The sequence below is a fragment of the Mustela erminea genome, chromosome 2 (genome assembly GCF_009829155.1).
Source record: "Mustela erminea isolate mMusErm1 chromosome 2, mMusErm1.Pri, whole genome shotgun sequence".
Classification (NCBI taxonomy): Eukaryota; Metazoa; Chordata; class Mammalia; order Carnivora; family Mustelidae; genus Mustela; species Mustela erminea.
The window spans coordinates 19,276,219-19,289,614 of NC_045615.1; the positions used below are offsets into that span (position 1 = coordinate 19,276,219).

The window sequence follows — 13,396 nt, forward strand, 5'->3', positions numbered from 1 at the left end:
AAGAGAGGAGGAGACCAGGCGAGAATGGGAAAGGAAGAGTCAGGAGGGCATGTAAGTGAGAGTTTTGTGCATTGTAAGAACTCTTATTTTGAATGAAATGGGGAGCCAAGGGAAGATTTTTTTTCATATAATGATATTAATACACATGCCACATTCAAGCTTTGACAATTATCCCAATACTGTCCTTTTAAAAAAAAGTAGCCATGATTTTTTCTTTTTTTTAAAGATTTTATTTGACACAGAGAGAGAGAGAGAGAGAAAGAGGCCCAGAGAGGAAATACAAGTGGACGAAGCGGAGAGGGAAAAGCCGGCTTTCAGCCGAGCAGGAAGCCTGATGCGGGGCTTGATCCCAGGACCCTGAGATCATGACCTAAGCCAAAGGCAGACACTTAATGACTGAGCCACCCAGGCGCCCCAAAAAGTATCCAAGTTTTTATTACCATTTAAAGAAATAACTTGCACAAAGGGCAAAATAAAATTGCAAAGCATGTGTAGTGTTCATAATTATCATTTGTGGCTACTAGGATTGCACTCAGAAAGGTCATGTGTAGGTTAAAATGTAATAATTTTGTAATTTTTATAGCATAAAAAGTAAAGGCTATCATGTCATTTTATGGCTTCCCCTGCAATCCTGGATTCAATCAAGGATCACACACTGGGTTTAGTTGTCATGTCTTTTTAAACAGCTTTATTGAAACAAAATTCACAGACTATATAATTCACCATTTAAAGTATACGATTCAATGGCTTTTAGGATATCCACAGAGTTATATAAGTACCATCAGAGACTAATTTTAGAACACTATTTTTTTAACCCCCCAAAAGCAACTCTGTAACCCTTAGCTACTACTCCTCCCCAACTTTCCTACTCCCCCAAACATAGATAACCACCATTTTACTTTCTGGCTCTAAAGACAGGCCTATTCTGGAAATTCGTAGAAATGGAAGCATCCAATATGTGGTCTTTGTTCAAGGTTCATTCATGCAGCCTGTGCCAGTATTTCATTCTTTTTAATGACTGAATAATGTTCCATTGTGCATATAGCACATTCTAGTTACCAGGGAAGGGTTTTGAGCAGAGGAGTGACCTGATCTAAGTGGCATTTCACAATTCCATTGTGCATATAACACATTCTAGTCACCAGGGAAGGGTTTTGAGCAGAGGAGTGACCTGATCTAAGTGGCAATTCACAAGGCTCACTCCAGCTGTTATTCCAAGGAGCAGAGAATGACGAACTGTGTCAAATGCTGCTTTTAGGGAAAATAAGATGAGGTCCAGGATTTGACCAGGAAGTGCTCAAATAGTTTAACAGAGAAACTAACTGAAATACTCCAGTCTATAATTTACAAATGGTATTTTCTGTGTTTTATGGGACTTGTATTTCCTTTGAATCATTAAACGTGGAATGCAGAAATATTAAGAAATAAGAATTGGGGCACCTGGGTGGCTCAGTGGGTTAAAGCCTCTACCTTCGGCTCAGGCCATGAACTCAGGGTCATGATCCCAGGCTCCTGGGATCCAGCCTCATATCTGGCTCTCTGCTCAATGGAGAGCCTGCTTCCTCCTCTCTCTCTCTGCCTGCCTCTCTGCCTACTTGTGATCTCTGTCAAATATATAAAATCTTAAAAATAAAAAGGAAATAAAAATTTAAAATAGAATGTGGACATGTAAAGGTTCATGAACAATTGGAGAGTACTATTAACTTACCTCAGTGTTTGATATTTTCTTTATACGGATGGTAATGATTCTTTGGGTTCATGAGAAATTTATTCCTCAGAGTAATTATTCCTCTCTAAACATAACTCACCATTATGTTAATTATCCAAGATTTCATGCCAGCTTCCAGATAGCTAGCCAAGGGAAAAATTAATTCTTACCAAAAGATATGTTCAATGTCTATGCAGATTAGCTTAGATGAGAGCCAGTTTGTTTTTATTTTCAGGGGTTGGTGTCATATAAAAGATTGTAGAAATGGGATCAAAAATTGAGTTCCGTTGTGGCATCTGTCATTATTTGGAACAACTAGGTTACCTACTTGAATCATTAGATACTGAACTGACACAAAACACATAATATTGATTCGGGTTTTGGTATAAGCACGTGCAATGGTACTAAACTCTCCAATTCTGGGTCCGTGCAACTTCTGGGGCTCGCAAAACATCAGAAAGTTAGTGAAGAGCAACGGAAACTAGGTATAGAAAGGAGAACCTCGAAAAATAATTGTCAAAAACGCACTCCGCGTTTAACGATCCGGTTCGGAGGGCGCGGTAGACGGGTGATGAGCTGTTCGGAAAATAGATACTGCACCCCGAACTTCATTTGAGGATAATGCACCAAGCCCGCTCCAGCCGGACTAAAGGAAGCAGGGGAGGAAATCTGTTTTTTTCTCCCCGGAATAAACGGGGCGTGGGGCCGAGGCGCGGGGGGGGGGGGGCGGGGGAGGTGGCTGGCTCGGGCCCCGCGCTCGCTCGCGCTAGCCGGCCGGGAATTTGGAGAGGATCCCTGGTCGCGCGGCGGCGGCGGCGGCGGCGCGCGGGTGCGCGTGTGTGCGAGCGAGTGAGCGTGCGGGCGGGCGAGTGCGCCGGGTATTGGCAGCCGAGCAGTGGAGGCTGGGCGGCTCCGACTCCCTGACGCCAGCGCGACCAGATCAATCCAGGCTCCGGGAGCGAGCGGGCGGGCGGGAGGAGGAAGGAGAGGCCGAGCGGCTCAGCCCGGGCCGAGGCGCGGGGAGGCACTCTGCGAGCGCAGCGCCCCGCCGGCCGGACCGGGGCCGCGGGACCCCGCTCGTCCGGCCACTCGTGCGCCCGCGCGGACGGGCGCGCCGCCAACCCGGTAAAACGAAACAGACCCGAACCCAACTTTCTCCTTTGCCGCGTCCCCGCCCTCCCTCGGCGCCTAGGGCTTCCCAGCGCTGCCGCCTCCTCTTGTGGGGCAAGCGCGGGCCCGCGGGGCTGCCGCGGTTGTGCGGGGCCGGTGACGCGGGCCGCGGTGGGGAGGGAGCTCTTCCCCGCGTGGGGCGGACCGGGGGACCCCCCCCCATGATGGCGCCTCCCTGCCGCTCCGAGGAGCGAACCTGCCACCTCCTCCTGCTCTGGCGCCCAGCCGGCCCGGCAGGTTTCGGCCGGGGTTCCCCTTGCGTCTTTGTTGGGTCTGCGGCGGGGAAGCCGCGCTCCTCGGCCCCGAGCCTCGCCCCCCGCCCTGGCTGCGGCGGGACCTCCCCTCCCTCTGTCCCTCCCCCTCCGCCCGTTCCCCGTTTCTCTTTCCCTTTCCGCAGCCGGGCCGAGGCCCGTCCGCGCTGCTCGCCGGCCCATTGTGTCCAGCGGCGGCCCGGGCGACCCTTGCGGGAGTTGGAGGACAGCGGCGGGCGCTGCCCTCTCCGCGGTCAGCGCCTCGCGGAGCGGGTCCGGCACGAGGCGGACCCCGGTGCCCTGCGCCCCTCCGCATCCCAGACGGGATTCTTTCTCGGCCCCCACGAGCCCCTTGGGGGTCGAGGTCAAGGAAAGTTCGGCACCGAAATTCCCTCTAATTTATTCAAAGGCTTGGCGGCGGCGGCGCGTTAATTTTTTTCTCTCTCTTCCGCCTACACCCCGTGCGTCTCCCAAGTGTCGTCTCATTCCTTTCCCTTTACCGGATTCGATTGCCTCACTGCATGTGTATTTGTGAGTTCGCTGTTGAACAACTGTTCATTTACTCCGCTGTCTTTGTTAGTGCTTCTCGGGGTGGCCGCCGCAGGAAGGTGGGGGGAGTGGGTGTGAGAGAGACAAACGTGGGCTTGTTTTTCTAGTTGCTTAATATACATGTAGGCTGGAAGGGAGGACGTTTCCTTGATGTACTTGGGAAGGGAGGAGGAACGAATGCCTGCCGGATCTCGCAGCTACAGTAGCCGCGGCTTTTGTTTATTCCGAGGCGCTTACGATTTTCCAGTCTGCGGTGCAAGATAGTGAGACGCTTCCCTTCTGGACACCGAAGCGCGTCTCAGCACCATCTCCTTGAGAAAGCATCGCTTTCGTGAGTGCTGGGGCAAGCCGGCCTTTTCTTTTCTCCTCCTGTTCTCTTCTTTCCAGTGCATCTCAAGTTCCAAAGTATGTGCAGTGGTTCAGAAGTTGCATGATTTCGGTATGTCATCCTGTTGCTGGAACTCTTGGCACCTAAATCACAGAATGCCTTCCTTTCAGAACATTTCTTGCTCTAATAGCCTGTGGTGGATAGCATGCCTACTTTCAGTAACACAATGAGAAAACTGTTCTCTGCCCATGTTGACTTTTCATCTTGTTTATAATGACCACTTTACGTTTTATGGGAGGTAGCTGAGCTGTATTGGAACCACTATTTAAAAAAAAAAAAAAAAATCAAGGCAGGACCCATGTCCAGGACCCCAGCATTTTCAAGTAGTAGAAATATTTTGCATCATTGTTATTCTGATGTAGGTGCCAGGCCTGAGTACACTGGACTGCTTAAGGAGTTTGTGCTCCTCTCTCCCTCCCTCTTTCCCATTTGCAGTTATTTGATATTTCCCTGCAGGTGGTGTACATTTGTGTGATACTGCAGTTCTTAAGAAACTGTAACCAGGGTCATGAGAGATGATTTTCTAGAGGTGGGTGATGCGCGAGCCTCTGGAGAATACAGGCAGGATCGTGTTTCTTCTGAGGGTAGGGATTTGTCCTTGATTTAGTTTTGACCCCTCCAACCATAGGTGTGTAACTAAATACATTTTTCCTTTTTGCAGCGTCCATTGGTTTTACCCTTGAAGAACTGATGACCTTTGCATTTTAGAGAAATGACCATTTTTAGGCAATTAAAAATGTTAACCTCTTACTTAACCAATTTAAGTAATTTTTCCTACTAAGTTCATTAAAGCATTAAGTTAATCATTTAACAATAAATGTTAAAAACTAAATTTCAGATTGTGATTTTGATTTATAGTAATTCTGGGTTAGAGATAAAATTTAATGTCTCGGTTAGATAGGAAAAAGAAGAAACTGAGGTGTAATTACATGACTATATTTAAGCTGTAGTCGCCTACATAATCAAGGCCAAGTTGTGTGTGTATAAGAGATCTCATTTGTGTAGTCTTACAAGGCTAATGGAGGCATCATTGAGGCTTTATAAATAATGTAAGTTGTGTATAATGTAGAGTCTCCAGAGACAGCAGAGAAAGCATCATTACCAGCCTTTTCAACCTGCTTGAGATCTTAAATTGATTTACAGCACTGAACTGGTGCAAAATGATACATCAGGATGACATGGGGTCAGCCTGTAAAAGTCTATGATGTCAGCCTATTAGTTCAGTCATCATAATTAAACCATATTACAGGGGCAGCTAAGCAGGAGTCTGGCGTTATACTTCAGATATGGGTGGTACATGGATTTTGTTTATAGTGGAAAGGCTGAGCTGCCCAGGAACACTAGTGTTTCTAAAGAGGGAAAGGCTTACAGAACTCTGAATTTTTGAAGAAACTGAAGATAAACGAAAGGATGTTCAGTCTGCATTTTCTAAGGAACTATCTGTTTGGCAGTAGAGAGACAGATGCATTGGGGGTCTGATAAGGACCTTTACAGCTCTGATCCCGTGTACTGAATCAGGCTGCATGTGAGCTTGAATTTAACGTGGCCTTAGGGACCTTCTAGAATATCAGAAGACCACATGCTTCTTATCTCTGATCCTTTCATTAGCACTGAGTTGCACTGTATTGATGGATCAGCTGGCATTTTATTTCTTTAACAAGTCACGGTTACCAGGTCTCCACTGAAAGCAAAGAAATTTGAATTGAATATATGATCAGCTTTGGAAAAGAAGACTCTTGTTTCTTGCTGAAATTTCTGCAATCTTTATTCGGTTTATGGGTCATCTCGGGAGGTACTGTCCAATAATAAAGTAGCTATAGCTACATAGGGGGATTTTAATGTGAGTGAAACTGACATTCATCTTCTCAGTAGCACTAGCCACATGTGGCTAGGGGCTACCATGTTGGACAGTGTGTATTTCCATCATCACAGAAGGATGTGCTGGGCAGTGCTACTCTAGGACCTTTACTTCTGCTTTTCATTTCTACTCCTCTTTCAGCTACTTCTCTGCTTACCACTTCTAATGACTTTGTGGGATCAGGAAAAGAAAGGGGTGTTTCGTTATTTTTTTCCCCCCACCTACTAGTTGCTCTTGATAAAATAAAGAACAGTTTGGAAGTGATAATTGGAAGTACTAGATCAAATGAGATTGATTCTTCTCTGGATCATATTTATCATAGACCCTAATTTGATTTAGAATGTTGTTAATATTTTTCTGTTTTTCTTATATGCTTATTTTAAATAGTCATACCTTATTTATGCCCCAAAACTTACCTAAGTACTATTGTTACCACATTTTACAGGCAAAGAAACTTGAGTTCAGAGTGATTCAGTGTCTTGCCTCAGGCTACATAACTAGTAAGTGATTATGATTTATAATCTTAGCTGGGATATGAACAGGCAATCTGACTCTAGCACCTTTTAACTATATATATATATATGTAAACATACATAACTATGTATATGTAGGTTAATTTATACATAAACTTTTTCTGTTGAGAATATTCAAATAAGCATTGTTCTGCTGAGTTTTACTATTCCAGTATGGACATGATGACTTACTTTTTAGACTTTTAGACAGATTTGCCCTCTGTTGTGCTCTTCTGGGCTGTCTTCTGGTGCTGTCTCCTTTTGAGTGCTTTAGAAGAAACATAATGTTTACATTATACATATTTAAGCAGAATATGATTGGAAGAGTAAATCTGACAAAAAAATAATGCATTTCAGTGCTGAATTATTTTCCTCTCTGCTTTTCTGGACAATCCCTGCTCCTTTCACCTTGTGTTTTTCTTGTACTATCACAGGCTGGTGGTAGCAAAGAGCAAAGTTCTAGCAGTTCAGTTTATCTCATCAATATTAGTCTTCTCTTAGTTGTTAGATACTGTGCTTTGAGATGAAAATAGTTCAGGGCAAATCTTGGAAATTTTTTCCACATTTAATGTCTACTTTTGTATAGTCTTGCAGTTCTCCTAAACCCCTTTTTAAACATTAATTAATTAATTTATTTATTGGGTCGGGCTGTTGAAGAATCTGAAGGAACCATGGATCCAATATCAGCTCATTCCCATCCTCCAATCCAAAGATGCTCCAATCCAAAAACGTTTATATGCCCTGGTGAGCTTGTATACACAAGTACCCAGATTGCATGATATTTCAGGTGAAGGACATCCATGGGACAGCCTTGCCAAGTACGTTCATAAACATTAAGATGTGTAATTTCCTTCGTAGAGAATAGAGATATTTAGTGTTAAAAGCTGTTTTGAAGATTTTCTGATCCTATTGGTTCATTTCAAACTGTGTGACTGAGGCCCAGAGAAGATAGCCAACTTGCCTAGAGCCACCCACCAAAGTGACTAGAAGAGGGAAAGCCAGAACCTGGAGCACTATTAGAGCTGTTGAGTTCTCATTTGTTTATCCTCTCCTGCTACGTTCATTGTGTTCCTAAGATTTTGCTCTGAGCATATCCAGTGTAATTTCGTGAGGGGAGGAAAGGAGAATTTTTGGCATGGTATCAACTTTTTTGTACCTAACATTTAGCTGAATAGGAATCAAGTCTGATAACCTCAGAGAGATGTTTTTTACAGATTGAAATTGATTTTTTTTTTTTTTAATCTTAGAGATGGAAAAGAAAAAGCTCTGTGTCTCATTTAATCAATGGGACCTTGGTAGAGAATGGGAGATCCAAGATTGTATCCAGATCAAATTAAATCAGGCAATTCTGCTATACAGATTTTCTCTCCTCTCAAAAGCAAATCATATTCTTAACCGAAAGCTAAAGTTTAGAGTATTTAAGGAAGGAGCTGGGAGTATTAGGGAGAGAATTGGAAAGTTCTGAGGACAAGAAGGATAATTTACCTACAAAGAGGTAGAGGAATTTGATATTAAGTCACAAAATGAGGTTGATGAGGTACTCTCTGTAATGCTACTTCTATATGTGGTTTTACTGTTCTTTCTTTCTTTCTTTCTATTCTCCTCTCTTTCTATACCAGACTGCCGGTTTCTTATAAAGGATTAAACTCAGGAATAGCAGAAAGCAGAAGTGCATAGGGGAAGGAGTGCCGAGCTTCCACTTCCTTTCCAGGTTTGCCACTCTCCTAGCACATCGATGTGTTCTAACAACTTGGAAGCTCTGGTTTTACTCTTTGTGCCAAGATTAGCAGGGGATACTTTGATAACAAATAAGGGTATTGCCTTTTCCTTCCAAACTGAAATCTCTCGGCTCTTTTTATTCCTTTTCTGCTATTACCTGGTAGTACAAATAGTGGTGATCTGTCCTCTGATTGGCAGCAAAAATACCTGAAGAATTTTTAACACTTACTCTGGAATAACTTCCAAAAAAAAAAAAAAAAAAAAAAGGCAGAGCCAGTAGCATGAATGTAATTACTTAAAATCTAAGTTAAAATCTTTATTTTGGTATGCATTATTAAGATGGAGTCAATTTTAGAAATGTACAACAAGTCCTATCACGTAAAAAAGTAACATTTTACAACTATTGCTGCCCAATTTGCAGAAAGGAACAGGCTCTGTAGAACATTCATTTATGTAAGAGAGGCTGTTTTTCAGAACAAATCCAAGACTTTCATAAATAGTTCAACTCCAGTGATCACATCAGAGTTTTCGGAAGATACTAGGAACTGCAGTGTTTGAGTGGTTTTATGTCTTTGTAGTTTTTGTTATAAGCTCCATTCAGAACTCAAATCAAGACTCTCTCTTGGAAATAAAACATCCAGCTTTTGAAGGTTTGAGGGAATCCATACCTGGCCATTTCCCCCAAATCTCTGCTCAGTTCTAATATTCAGATAAGGAGCCTTGTTCCTTCATTAAGAGCCCAGATCTGGGTGCCTGGGTGGCTCAGTGGGTTAAGCCGCTGCCTTCAGCTCAGGTCATGATCTCAAGGTCCTGGGATCGAGTCCCATATCGGTCTCTCTGCTCAGCAGGGAGCCTGCTTCCCTCCTCTCCCTCTGCCTGCTTCTCGGCTTACTTGTGATCTCTGTCAAATAAATAAATAAAATCTTTAAAAAAAAAACAAAAACAAAAAAACCCAGATCTAAGGTGTGGTGAATTGGTTTCTTAACTAATTTTCTTGAGACATGCCCTTGAATTTAAAGAAAGAATACATACACACATGGCAGTTAATTATGCATCTAGATGCTGTTGAGCTCAGAATATAAATAAATATTTACTATGTCGTATTTGCAAAGAGGAGGATAGAGGGGTCTAGCTATTGATTCAAAAATATACTTATATACATAATTTTTAAATGCTTTATTTGTAGTTTCTCCTTAATTTTAGGGTAGCTGTACTATAGATATTTTTTTGCTATAATCTCAGATAGTTAGGGTATGGTTACTCAAACTGTTCATTCATTTTCCTTTCCTTGTCTATCTTTTGTGGTTTCCTTGCGGTGTGCTTATGCAAAGTGGAAGTATTTCAGACCTTTAAGGTTTTTTTTTTCTTTCAGTTACAAACACCACAAGAAAAAAAAAGGGGAACTAATTATCTTTCAAGTATTATAATTAGGTCGTTTAGTTAGGTAAATGCGTGATCTTCTGTTTGTTTAGATTGAAAGAAAACATGTCTTTTTAATGGAAGAGGGATATTACATACACCATTAATTTGATAATTTTGATGCACCCCAAGAAGAGGCATATTTAAAGTGGATGGAAGAAGAAATTGGAAGAATGTGGGGTCAGAGGAGAAGTGAAACCAGAAATCATGGGGAAGAGAGATTGTAGATGTAGGTTCAGAGTGGGAAAATGTTGGATGATGAAGGAGAATAATCAGGTGAATACAGATATGAAGAGACACAGAGCATATTAAGAAATGAGAACTAGAGGGCTGCCTGGGTGGCTCAGTGGGTTAAGCCTCTGCCTGCAGCTCAGGTCATGATCTCAGGGTTCTGGGATTGAGTGCCGCATCGGGCTCTCTGCTCGGCAGGGAGCCTGCTTCCTCCTCCCTCTCTCTCTCTCTCTCTCTGCTTGCCCCTCTGCCTACTTGTGATCTCTCTCTGTCAAATAAATAAAATCTTTTAAAAAAAAAAAGAAGAAGAAGAAATGAGAACTAGATTCTCATGTCCTGTCTACGGCCATACCACCCTGAACGCGCCCGATCTCGTCTGATCTCGGAAGCTAAGCAGGGTCGGGCCTGGTTAGTACTTGGATGGGAGATTCTCATGTCCTTGAGTGACTTATATTTCAAAGGTAGATGCGATCTCTTTGATTCCAAAGGTTGAAGGAAAGAAGTTAATGGACAGAGAGCAATTCAAGATGATGGAGTTAGTGACCTAGAGCACAGGTGACAAAATATTAACCTTGAAAAGGAGGGAGAGTCGTCCGAGAGAGAAGCAGAATGGGGTCCATTAGAAGAAAGGAGATGGCAGAACTTGTGCCAGCTTGTGCTGCCTTTCCCATTAATTAGTGTGGGAGACGAGTCCCTTACTGGGATGGTGACGTGGGTGACTCGGCAAATGGTAGGAAGTTTAAGAACAGTGAAGAAGTTTTGAAAGAACCATTGTTGGTAGTGTGCCAGGGAGTCTACGGAGAATTCAGAGTCTAACCAGCAAGGGCAAAGCCTGGTGGGAAATTTGATGTGGCTGTGGATTAGGTAATTGTTACTTTCTGGGATAGCTTCATGGCCTGATAGTAAAATTGGAGAGAAATGTTGTTGGTAATGATGATTCTGGCCTAGGCATAGAAATCAGTTAAGAGATGAGGCTCTAGAGTCAGATTGCTTGGTTGAAGTCTAAGCCCCACCACTTACTTGCTTTTTGTAACTTTGGGGGAAGCTACCATTGGCTTTGGTATCTCGCTTTTCTTCGTCTGAAAAATAGAGATAATAGTATTAGCCTCAGGACTGATAGTAAGATGAAATGAGTTTTACTTTTATATTTCATCTAATTAAGATGCTGCTGATTATTTCAGTGCACTATTTCATGTGCTACTTGAGGGGAAAACAAACAAACAAACAAAAAAAACAAACATCAATTAGATAGGACTTACCACCGATTGTAAAGTTCCTGGTTTCAGAGGTGTTAAAGTCCGGGAGAGGGGAGGTGCATTTTATTGCATTTTATGCTCAGTATAGGATTTGGTGCATAGTAAACATGCAGAAAATGCTAGCTGTTTATAAAAATCAATGTGCTGTAGAGTCTAGAATGTTAATGAGAGCAGTATGGAATCTAATCTAGATAAAGGGTCGTAGGTTATAAGAAGTCTAATGGACTTAAATGAATTGAGAACAGTTAAGCAATAGGAATCCTGGTAATGAAATTGTGAAATATCAAGTTTGGGAATTTGTAGATGGAGCATTTCCCTGACAATTGTAGATAAAGGTTTTTGAGAAAAATACAGTAATTGAGCTAAGAAGGATGCCCTTTAATGATTTAAAGAAGTTGCTTAAATTGTCCAGAGCTTTTAAAGTTAAGTATTCAAATTTATCTGTGGCTTTTTTTATAGTATTCATTAGTGTTACTTTTTTTTTTTTTCCTCCAGTGGAGTAATACACACTCAGTGTAGAAAGATTCTGGCATGGATTCTTGTCATAGTGTCAGAAGGAAAGGGGGAGATTGATTTGTGCCATTTCATCAAGAGACAGGAGGGGGTAATTAATAGCCAGCTGTAGAGCTCTTTTAAATGTGGAAGGCAGAAACCATAAAGGAAAATTTTATAGATTTGACAGCATTTATGTGGCCAAATGCACACAAATATCTAAACATGGACTTAAAAGTAACGACCTTTTAGGTAACATCTTTGCAGCAAGTTATTTTTCTATGTAAGAAACTTCTAAAATCAATAGGAAAATAGCACCCCTGAAAAACAAGATTGGTAAAGGACATGAACAGACAATTAAAAAATACATGAAATGCTAGCTCCTAATAAAAAATGTTCTCCTGTGTCCTGGTCAGATTCCTCACTGGAATAGGGATGATGTCTTTTACTTTATTGTGTTAAGCTAGGTTTTTGTCACTGAAGCTAGAATTTCCCAGCTGTGCCTAAGCAAAGCCGAAGTTACTGGGAGGTACATGGTATATATAAGCCAGAGTCACAAGAGACAGGGCTTCTCCATCTTATTTCCTTGATCATACTCTGCTCCTCTCCATGACATGATTTTGGGGTCAGAGTCTGGGAAGAAGGTGAGGTGTTCCCAGCCTGTTAGGGATTATCATTTATATGCAGTTTCTCAGTCAACTGAAGTGATTGATGAACCCGAGAGGCACCAGTACTTCATAGAGTATGACAAAATGGGCCTCTTTCTCTCCTGCCTGGGTTGCAGCATTAGATTCTGTTTACAGTGGCATTATCTTATTCATAGACACGGTGGTGGTCTTGGAATATGGTTTTGATTATTGAAATGGAATAGTTTGTAAGGTGTCAAAGTGAGAAAAGTCCTCTTGTGTAGTAGAAATTCTTAGAAAATGAAAATAATTTAAAAAGGCATTAGCATTTACTTTCCCAGATTTTCTCTTAAGGATAACAGTGATCATGGGTGTAAAAAAAGGCTTCTCATGTGCTGTCCATAAGGGAGGCATCTGCTGCTTGTGGCTGAGGTCCATACCTGACTGAAGCATACTCAGTCTTACCTCGGCATTAAGGGAGTTTTTACTGAGCTGCTAGACAGAGTAAAATTATTTGTCACCATTTTCTGCTTCACCATCTCCTTTCTTTTAGATTTTTTATTTTTTTTTAAGTCATCTCTACACCCAGTGTGGGGCTCGAACTCACAATTCCAATATTAAGAATCTCATGCTCTACGACTGAGCTGGCCAGGCACCCCTTAGGTGATCTGTGAACATTTCAGAGTTGGTGGGGGAAAACTTTTTGAAATGTCACTTACAGATACCACTTGGCCTTGTACCCATTCCCTCATTTTTCTGAGTGAGTGTGAGTAGGAACCCTGAGCTGATATGCCTTGGTCAGCCTCAGACTCTAAAAGCTGAACAGGAGAGGGAAGGTGACTGCTCCCCGCTGGAAAATGGGTCTTAATTTTATCAGAGACTAGATTTTCGTGAAGGGGAATAATAAGGCAGCACATGTTGCGTTAGCATTTAGCCCCTGCTGGAACCCAGGGTGGCAGATTGTATATGGCCTGCCATCTCATCTGTTACAGCTTCCTGTTTTGCTTCTTGTCCGTTGCTGGCTTTGCAGTCTGGCATGATTAATAACACTGTCTTTATTTTCCTTGTGTTCTTGTTTGTGTGCTCAGGATTTCCATTTAGTCTGTTCAAGCTTGAGGGAATGTTTGATTGGTTTTAAATGTTTTCCTGTTAACTGTGAACAAAATTAACTTGATTAACATCCAAAATGATTGGCACACAAACTGTATTTGTAGCAT

General features: G+C 42.3%; 1 protein-coding gene across 4 annotated transcripts in view; it reads left to right on the forward strand.

The window, feature by feature from the left end:
* Positions 1–2,744: 2,744 nt before the first annotated feature.
* The window catches only part of SMAD1 (SMAD family member 1), a 74,971-nt gene continuing 64,319 nt past the window's right edge, over positions 2,745–13,396 (forward strand). The window contains exons 1-2 of one of the 4 annotated variants that reach the window (XM_032332408.1): positions 3,671–4,117; positions 6,370–6,424. The gene's annotated coding sequence lies outside the window, so the exon portion shown is untranslated. The other 3 variants (XM_032332407.1, XM_032332410.1, XM_032332409.1) reach the window with 3 other exon arrangements.